The sequence below is a fragment of the Sesamum indicum genome, linkage group LG7 (assembly GCF_026168435.1).
Source record: "Sesamum indicum cultivar Baizhima isolate 11 linkage group LG7, ASM2616843v1, whole genome shotgun sequence".
Classification (NCBI taxonomy): Eukaryota; Viridiplantae; Streptophyta; class Magnoliopsida; order Lamiales; family Pedaliaceae; genus Sesamum; species Sesamum indicum.
Window position 1 is genome coordinate 8,156,007 of NC_142663.1, and position 10,817 is coordinate 8,166,823.

Here is a 10,817-nt window from a genome sequence, read left to right on the forward strand (position 1 = left end):
AAATGAACTCTCATCAATTTCCTGATGGAATTAGCACATGCATTATGTGCTTCGACTAGACAAAAAATAATATTATTGTCTATATTTTAATTGTTATGGATTAAAAATTATGATAAATAATTATTATTAACTATGATTAAATAAAAGTAATGCAAAACTTACCGCATACTTCATGACAAAAGTATTTGTCGCTCTTAGCCATGGAAAATGTTTACCTATCCTTGTAAAAACCACCACCAATAAACGTTGCGTGGCCGTAAATAACTATTACTATATATGAAAATATCAAGGTTTTGGATTGAGAAAGCTCGGGGAAGGTTTTTCTAACTTTTTCAGAGCATAATTGCATTTTTAGTTATGTAATTATAGTTATTTTACACTTCAATTCTTTAATTTATTAGGAATGTAAAATGGTTCTTTACATTTTTTTTATTTTATATGTAAGGGCAAATTTGGCCAGAATTTATGACGTCACTCTTTGGTCAAATTTGTCCTAAATTTGAGAAATTAAAAGAGATGAAGAATGAGTTTATAAGCCTAACAAATTACAGAAACAAAATGTCAAAAATATATAAATACAAAACTAAAATACAATTAAATCAACTTTTCAAGGACAAGTCATGACAAGGTTCACACATTCATTCTTGCAAATTGATCTTTACGGGCAATCTTTTTCTTTTTTTTTTATTTTATTTTATTTGCTTTTCTTGAAAAAAGCAATCCATTTTTATAAATTATTCATAAATAAATAATCACTAAATATTAATTTAGAACAATCAATAGTTCTAAATCAACATAGAAAAAGAGCTACCGTGAGAATAGGCTGAAACAAATACGTCTTAAAAATTACAATAAATTAATACTTTTTTTATCATTATTAAATTAAATTAATGTGAAAATTTAAATTTTGATCATAATTAAATTGTGTAATTATAATTAATTAGTATTTATTATAATTTTTAATTATAATAATTAATTATAATAAAAATCATATTTTTTTTCTAATGAATTTTAAAGTTTCGACAATGTCGGTCGAAGCGTGGAAGACGATATATATTACTCACTCATTTTCCAAATAATTCAATAAATGTCTTCCAATTTTATAAAACAGTAATTTAGAATTTAAACCCATAATTATTATATTAGTTTTAATCTTTTTAATAATATTTTTTTTCTTGTGGTTTTTGTGCTTTCCTCTTTCTTAGTAAACAATCTCAATTATGCCTTAATTTCCTCTTTCTTGATGATTTGGTTATAATTTTTGTGGTGCTTTCCTCTTTCTTACAAAAACCTTAGCACTAGAATCCTTAGCATGGGGATAGGACTACAAGTAATAGGTTTAGCTTCAATTAATTTTTTTTTTTTTTTTCAATCTTATATATATGTTTAACTTGTACTTTCTCGAATTAAATAGACTGTAGGGTAGCTCTATTTATAATTTTCTTTATTGATTGGTAAATTACAATGAATTTTCTTAAAAATTAATATAATTATCCTTATTGTTTGAAAAATTATTAATACTTTCTTAATATTTACAGACGTCCAACAATAAGTTGAATTATTTATTAGCCTCCGTAAGATTTTTACCTATTTTTTGTGTAAGCTGGCCAAAATATTTGTCCTGTGGATTAAGAATTATAATTTTACTAATTTAATAAAATCTTTTGAACTTTTTATATAGACTTAGTGAACAAATTTTTTGTAAATTTTTTTCCCAAACTTTTCGTCTTGCTTGTTTGACTTCTAAACAAAATTTTAATTTATTTTAATAGGGAAAGTGAAAAAATGACCATTTCAGGCCTTTATATTCAAGAATTATATAATTTTTATTAAATATAAAAGATATTTATAATTATGTCCGATTTTAAAGCAACTCATTGCAATTCCTCTCTCTATATATCTTTTTTATGTTTGAACAATTCAGTTCCTTTTTTTGTGATAATTAAATATTTTTTCTTGGTTGAATTATAAATTATCAACTGACTTTGATTAAGCCTTATTTTTGGGGGGGAGTGTGTGATTGTTTAGCCAAAAATCACATGACAGATTGTGGGCCTGGTTTGACCCATTTTACTACTGATCACCAGCTAGCTAAGAATCCCATGACCACTGCCATCTTGGACAAAACGTGACGACCTTAATTAGTGTACCAATTAGGACCACTAATTAAAAAAAGAACAATTCTAACACAAAACATGTTGTCTTTTATTCATATTAAGTTGATGTAAGAGTTATTTTTAATGGCAATATTGCAATTTTTCTCCTGTATGTATAAGGGGTTGGTAAATTTGGTTCTTTAATTTTCGCGGTGGCAATTTCAGTCCTATATCTTTTAAATTTTTGCGATTTTGGTTCTTCAGCCCATTTTATGACCATTTGGTCCTTCTAGCGAAAAATTAACCATATTCCACTACATGCTCCAAGTTAAGCCCAACATGCTTTCAAGATAAATTAAGCACTCATAAATTTATACCTTGTTCTGATCGCCTTGTTCTCGGGTATTCCAAGTTTTCAATTTTACAGACTTCCTCCAACTACACTACCACGGCAGATGGTTCATAAGCACTTGACTCCTTCAACAACAAACAACATAACCCTATTTCATTTCCTACCTTAGAGCGTAAAAGACACTCCAATGTTGGGATTTAATAGAATTTTGGACAAACAAGTTGACCAGAAGCCTTACTTTTATTGAAGAAATATATGAAACATTACATGGATATTATATCCTCCAGGAGACAACTATTTAGCCTCTCATATGATAGAGGTCTTGACTTGTTGGAGAAACCCCCATAAACTAAGAAATTTGAAATTACAAAGACTCGGAATTTGAAATATTATGCTTTGAAAAGTTGGAGAAGTCTTTCTTATGATCTCCATCTGCTTCATTGCTCCTTTATTTATAGTCGTCCGCAAACTTCAAACACGGACTTCAAACTTATTTTGATGACGTCGCTACGTTCGTCATCTTCTTGTCTTTTCTTGATGTTCCCATTGCATTCGTCATTACCGCATCCCTTCCAGCTGTTCGTCATGATGCCTTGTCGGCCATGTGATTGCTAGTTAGCTTTCTTGCTTTGCTAACTATTGGTTTTTGTAGTCTTTTGCCAACAATTTCCTTCTTGAATTTTCACATTCTGTGGTTTTTACTTTGCTTTGTAAAAATTCCTTATTTTACCCTTGTTTTGATTTGGTTCGGATTTCTTCTGTGTAATCCAAATTTTTGTTCTGAACAGGGGCTTCTTTTGTTTCTCACAGCAAGAGCACACATGGTTATGTTATTGCCCAACATGCAGCATGTTGCACATTTCATCCTCGTAGTTTATTTTTCCAGATTAACATCATTTTCTTCTCAAATAGCTTTCTGTGAACTCAGTGTTTTTTTTCCATCATGGAGTTTAACAAGAACAATCCATTCACTTTGTTTGAAAAAAATTTGAATGGGTTCTTGACTTTGTCCATCTCATGAGACAGACTTATAATTCCCAAGCTCTTTTGGTAAAAATATCGTCTTCACTAATAGCCGATAGCAGAGGAGCTTCTCTTGAGGCATGTTTGATTTTGTTGAAAGCTACCATGTCCAGCCTCTGTAGTCTTTAGAGCTACTTATACGAATTTTATGTCCACAATATCTCCTCTCTTTAAGTGAGGGTTATTTTGCCATGAATCAAAAACTGCCCAACTAATCCACTCCGAAAATTTTGAAATTTCTAAAAAATTGGGTGACATAGTATGAACTGAAGCTAGACTCCAAAATCAAACCATTCTCTGACATCATCTGGTTTAGACCCCTCTAACATCCAGACCGTGTTATATTTTTTGAATTTTTTCGATGATGATCTTGCCTGAATTTACTCCTTTGCGAGAAATTAATTTTTCCCACATTCGATGATAATCCTGCCAAGCAAAAGAAAATATCAGTTCGTTAATATTAACCTTATAAGTGTCTGTCATCGGCCTAAGGCTAATCTCCTCCTCTTTTACCGCAGATGTGTTGGATTGACTTGAATCATCAGGAGCTTTGCAATTCCTATGACCCAATTAATGCCATTTCACCAGAGTTTGGTGATGGTCTCGTGCAATCGGTACTTGAATCCGACGCTACAAGTCTAGAGCCATGCACTCTAAGGCATATTTAGGGTCATGCTCCCTCAACTCGTAAGTCATCCCTGAAGGTGATGCCTTCCAAATTGGTTCTCATAGATCGTTCCATAGTGAGGTGGATGCTAAGAAGGAACTCCTCATTGCGACCTGGATAGTATCTAGCTCAGCTCTTTGAATTTGTCCGCCAACTTGGACATACATTGCTAGCTGTTCGAACTTCTTGTCAAGCTCCTCAAGATTTTCTCTAAAGTGTCTGAGCCTCAACAAATGCATTTTTAGTCTCGCAACTTATGTCATTTATTTTTTTCATTCTTTAACTTTTTAAGGTAGCATTTCAGTTTTGCATCTTTATAATTTTTGTAATTTCAGTTCCTGTTTTCATCGGAGTTCACCTCCATCGAAGTGAAGGTGAACTTCGGCAAAGAAAAGATTGAGATTGCAAAAATTAAAAAGTTGCAGGACCGAAATGTTTCTTCAAAAAATTAAAGGACAAAAATGTCAAATGATCTAAGTTATGAAACCGAAAATGCATTTAAATATTAATCATACAACAAATATAATGTATAATTAAAAAGGATAACAAATTACTGAAAATAATATCATATTCACTATTATGTGATTCATTCGATTCCACAATCGAAATGATTAGAATTTTCCCACATAATTATGTAATTATGCAAACTGCATGACAAGAAATGTGAGGCGATTGACAAGGGTATTTAGTGTCGCAAAGTTTGACTTTGAAGTGTCCAAGATTTGATTGAGTAGTATAGGAGTTTATGTTAGGACATTCTAGATAGCATCATGCACTGTGGAAAGGGACAATGGGGATGCATGGTAGGGTGATTAATGATGGATAATTAGGTAGTTGGCTGATTAATGAAAGTTGGTTATAATAGTGCCCTACACGACCCCACAACTTTTTCTAACTAATTCATTGAAAATTAATTGAATCTTTTCATCAACAATATGTTTAATTGATTTGATTTTATTAATTTGCATGCAGCTTCTGTAGCAATTTATTTGAAATAATTTTATTCGGGTACTACACAAAAAAGGGTGATAAATATTAGTGATTAAAAGTTAAATTATTACTGATTGCAAATATTAAGTAATAAGAATTTTCATTTTGTCGTTATAATAATTTCACAATCTTAGCATTGCTACCCGCAATAATTAATTAATACAAAAAAATTATACTAAAAGTTGTCACTGTAGTCAATTAATATAACTTGTGTAATAGCAATACAGTGACAAAAAAATATATAAAATTGCGTTAAATTTGGGGTTAAGAGCAATTTACCTCAATTTAAAATGAACACAAGACAACCTTAATTGGAAAACAACCTCTTGAAACTAAAAGTATGTTTGATTTGGATGAAAAATGAGAGTATAAAAAAAGTCAAAGAAAAAATGATATAAGAGATAGTTTGGTGTGTAGTTATGGGGAAGAGTTGGAGGAAAGTAAAACTCGACGTATATAAAACCCTTTTTGGAGTTTAATTTTATTTTCATCCAAAAAGTAAAAGTATAAGACCGAAAAAAATAAAAAATATATATATTTTATTTTATTTACTTTATTGTCCATATATATATAATTTTTCTCCAATTCTTTTCTCCTTTCCATCGACAATACCGTACATAATCGTTAGAGAAAATATAATAAAATTATTGAAAAACTATTAAATTGAAGGTGACAATGAATATTTTTATTAATAAAAAATATTTTTATTATAACATTTTAAAGTTCTTTATATATAAAATTATATTAGTATAATATTAATGAATAGAAGGGTTATTCAGTAAAATTGCAAAAAATAGTCTTTTCTTCATAATCTGTTTTCCTCGTACTAAACAAGTGAAAGTATTTTAGATTTACCCTTCTTCCAATCATATCAAATAACTTGAAGAAAAGATATTATTCTTTTCTCTCTACTTCTCAATTTCACTTTTTTTTTTTTCTCTTATTTGAACCAAACGAAACTTAAAAAAAAAAAAAAAGGGTAATTCACCTCCTAATTTTTTATAAAAGATACTCGTTACCTCACTCCCACACTACGTCAACAAAATTTTCCTTGTATATTATCACCAAGTTTACTTCTAATTCTAAATTCAACAGTTCTTTTTTAATAAAATAAAATTGAATTTATAACGAAATTCTTACTTTTAGTCCTGTAACTTTTAAAAAGTAGCACTTTTGATCTCCAGAACATGTTTTCTTTACATATTTTAACGGAAAATTCCTATGTTCTTAACACGTGACAATTAGAATCTTTACACTTTTAGTCTAATATGTTACAGGATTTTCACCTTTGGTCCTATAACTTTCAAAAAGTAGTACTTTTGGTCTTAAATACTTAATGACCACGTGGCCTTTTCTGTTAAACATATAATGGGAAGGTATCGTGCGACCAAACCAACTATATTTTTCAAGTTACAGGACTATACGTTAGAATGCCATAATCAACAGGATCAAAAGTAAAAAGAACCTAAATTAAAGGATGAAAAATATAATTTCCCCTATATAAGTCGAACAGTCTTGTTGTAATTTGTGTTGTTATATTTGTAAATGTGGCAAAAATAAGCATTATATAGGCAAAAAATCAAATATAAAAAAATCAAGAAGACGAAGGGGAAGAAGAAGACAAAAGGGTTGCTGGCACGAGGGAAGAAGAAGACGAAGGGGACGCCAGTAGGAGGAAGAAGAGGACAGAGGAGGGCAGCGAAAGGAAGAAGGGTGGCGATGGGGAGGCAGCAAGAGGAAGAAGGTAGGGGTGGGCGGGGGCAAGAAAGGAGACAAAGGGAGCGTCGATGGGAAAAGGAGGAGAAGAAGGCAACAATGAAGTCGAAGATGATGAAGGGTCTATTTGGTAATTTTGCCACTTATTAGATTTTATTATTTGGATTGAATAGATTAACCCACCTCTAATTATTCTATAATTAGTAGACGGGGCTAACCTTTAAATTCCAGACCCTTATGAAGACAAAAATTAAAAAAACAAAATTAACTTATAAAATGCAATATAAAAAAATAGTAATAAATAAGACTAAATTAAAAAAAATAATAATATAAGAAACCAAAAATACAATTATTCCAAATTCAGCCCTAATTGACAAAATCATGGCCCATTTTTCAACCAACCGACCAAGAATCAAGTAAAGAGGAAATGAGAAGGACCACCCTTAAGACAAGAAATGGTTAAAGCAAGATAGATAAGATTTCTTGATTTGTTTAGTTTGGAGTTTTTTGGTCTCGAGAAACGCATGATAGACGAATGATATGATTAATCCTAGACACACACACACACACTCTCTCTCTCTCTCTATATATATATGTATATATGGTCCTTTATTCAGTGGAACAACTTCCAACCACTCAACATCTAACTGCCAAAATTCATTATTCTCCAGGCACTAATTGTCAGCCGAAATTTTATTGAGGTATTAATATAAAATAATTTTGGTTTTTAATAGTTTAGATTTTTAAATTACGTAGCCCTTTAATTGTATTAGAGTTGGGTTAAATAATTTTTTTTAACTTTGAAGGTTTTGTATAATTAAAGTCCCATTTAATTCATGTGATTCGACATTATAAGTTTACATATGATGCATATTTACACGTTTGGTCGGCGTTATTAGAGCTCGGGCCCGATCTTATTTATAATGATTTATGGGATAATAGATTTCATCTCTTAGATGGGATTTACAATCCCACTACATATATATTAAAAATGTCTTTCCTCGTTTGCCCTACCACTCTCCATACTCTCTCTCTCTCTCTCTCTTCCCGTATTCACTTCTCTCCCCTCTTCCTCCTTTTTTTTTTTTTCATTTATTTCGTTTTTCCACGAACAATACGGGGCTCGACTCAAACAATCCTAAGAGTTCTTTCAATTTTAAATGATTAAAAAATTATATTTTAAATTATAATAATTAGATAATAAAATATAATAAAAAATATTACTTTATTTATTTTTTGGACTTTTCAAAAGTATTTTAGTTTTGATTGATTGCCAAATTGAATAATGTGTATTTAGAACTTCCGTTTTTTTATGAATGTAGAACAAAATTAAAATATTGATCAACAAATAATTTTAGGGATAAATACACTTTGCACCCCTAAACTATGTATAAAGAGCATTAACACCCTTGAACTATAAAATATAACAAATAGCTCCTCATCCTATACACTAATTTATTTATTATGAAAATGCCCTTATTATTTATACCCCTGAAATATATGTGTTGTAATTATTTTTCTAAATATAATCTAGTTACTATAAATATTTTATTTAAAAAAATACTACCCAAAATTTATTACTTTTAGGCTGAATATAGAATCTGTATAAACTCTATAAATTTACAAATTCTTATATTAATTTACATAAATTTTGCTTATGGTGTTATGTATTGTGTTATATATCAATATAAATTTAGAATATTACATTGAATATATATTTATACTGTAATATATACAATTTATAATATACTGATACAATATTCTATATTTTTTTAAGTAATGATATGATATATTTTTATTATGTGGACATGTAATTGAATAAAAATTTATAAGTTATATAACATACTTTTTCTATAATATTATATGCATTATGTATTGACACATATTTACATGCATGTACTTTTTAACATAATTTATATACTTTGTAAAATATATTTGCATATATTAAGCTTGTAAACTTTTTTGTGTTTCATAATTTTAAAAAAAATAAAAATTATAAATATGATTTCTAAAATAAAATATGACTAAAATTTTAAATTACTAAAAATAGTTTGGAGAGATCTTTTAATAAAACATATTTTATGAAGTAAAATAAAATATATAGGGGTAAGTGAGAAGGGCGTTTTTGTATTTATCAGTGCTTTATTACCTTTCATACTTTAGGTGTATAACCGAGACAAAATGTGTATTTCAGGAGTGCAAAGTGTATTAATTTTATTTAAAAATTTTATTTCAATAAATAATTTAGAGATTATTATTATTATTATTATTATTGTAATCATTTATAAGCTACAATATAAGAACAAGAATAACTTAGACAAAAATACCCTTAATAGGCTTTTTACATTTAATCATATTTTATAATCACTTCAACCAAATATTATATTATATTATCAAATGAGATATCACACATATAACGTATACCTCAAACCGAATAAAACATAATGGATGGTGGGATTAATTAATTATCATTCGATTTTTCATCTTACGCCTAATCTTATCATATGAACCAGACGAGCCCTTAGTATTCTTCTTACCATTGTTTCAAAAATTGCAAATGCCTACCTCAAATAAAAAATAATTTTATTGCTCCTAAGAATGAGATGGACAGAACTATTTTACTCGTGTTGATTATTTTTTTTAAAAAAATCTTTTGAATCAATATAAAAGAATTTGGAAGTGTTTTTTGAAATTATTTTTAGAGAAGTGATTTTTGGAATTTTTTTTTTTAAAGTTATAGCAAAATCAAAGGTGGGTACTATTTCTGAAAAAAATGAAAAGCAAATAAAAGCTAAAATGAATAGTGTTTGGAAAAAAACCGCTTCTAAAATAAATTTGATTGATTAAAGACCATTTTGTACTATATTTACTTATATTTGTACTTATTGTTTGTCAATAATATTTATTTTAAAAAAAATATGAATTTTATTTCGATTAGTATACATTTCATATTTTATTTTTTTAAAAATATTAATAGAAAAACTTAATATTTTATTTAATAATGTTACCACTAAGTATAATTGTTGATTTATCAATAATAAATAATATAATTAGATAATATAGCAAATAAAATATAAAAATTATAAAATATTAAATATGTGAAAGTGTACATTTGATTATTGTTAAATTATTTGAAAACTGCAATATCAACTTTAAATATGCACTTGTAAAAATAAATTTAAAATAATAAAATTGATTTAAAATTATTATAATAAGGGTAAAATACTAAAAAAAATAAAATTGAGTTTATTTACGAAAAAATCAAAGTAGGTAATTAAAAGCTAGCATCCCCAGGAGATGCTTCTAGTTTTTGACCTAAAAATGATTTTTTTAGCAGTTTTAGAATTAGATACTAATATCCAAAATACCTCAAAAGTATTTTTTTGAAGCAAAAAAAAACATGAACAACATGTTGGTTGATTCACCACAAAAATTGGATAAACACCTAATGAACATACTGAAATAGACTTACTATTAGATAGGTGTTAAAATTAAAAATATTTGTAATTTTCAAATAATGAGAAAGCAGGTAATCCCGATTAATATTAAATGATTTTGATTTCTAACGGTTTAATATTTTAGATTAAGTAGGCGTTAGCAAATCATTTAATCACTGTATTTTTATCTTTTTAATTCATTTTAATTTGTTTTATTTCATATATTTTATTTTATATGAAAATTATATTCTTCTAAATATTAATCAAAAGAAGTAATATTTTCATTTTATATAAAGTATCCCGTTAAATATATGAAGTAATTACCTAAATTTTGAAACATATATATATATATATATATATATTGATAATTACACTCTCTTCTCCTAATATTTGATGTAATTATATGTAAATTTTTTGTAAGTTAGATATTATATTTCACACTTCTGAGATTTGCTTCTATCTAACAAATAAGTTCATCAGTTAATCAAAATTTACTAAATTTATTGATGTTAATAGAAAAATTAAATGAAAATTGA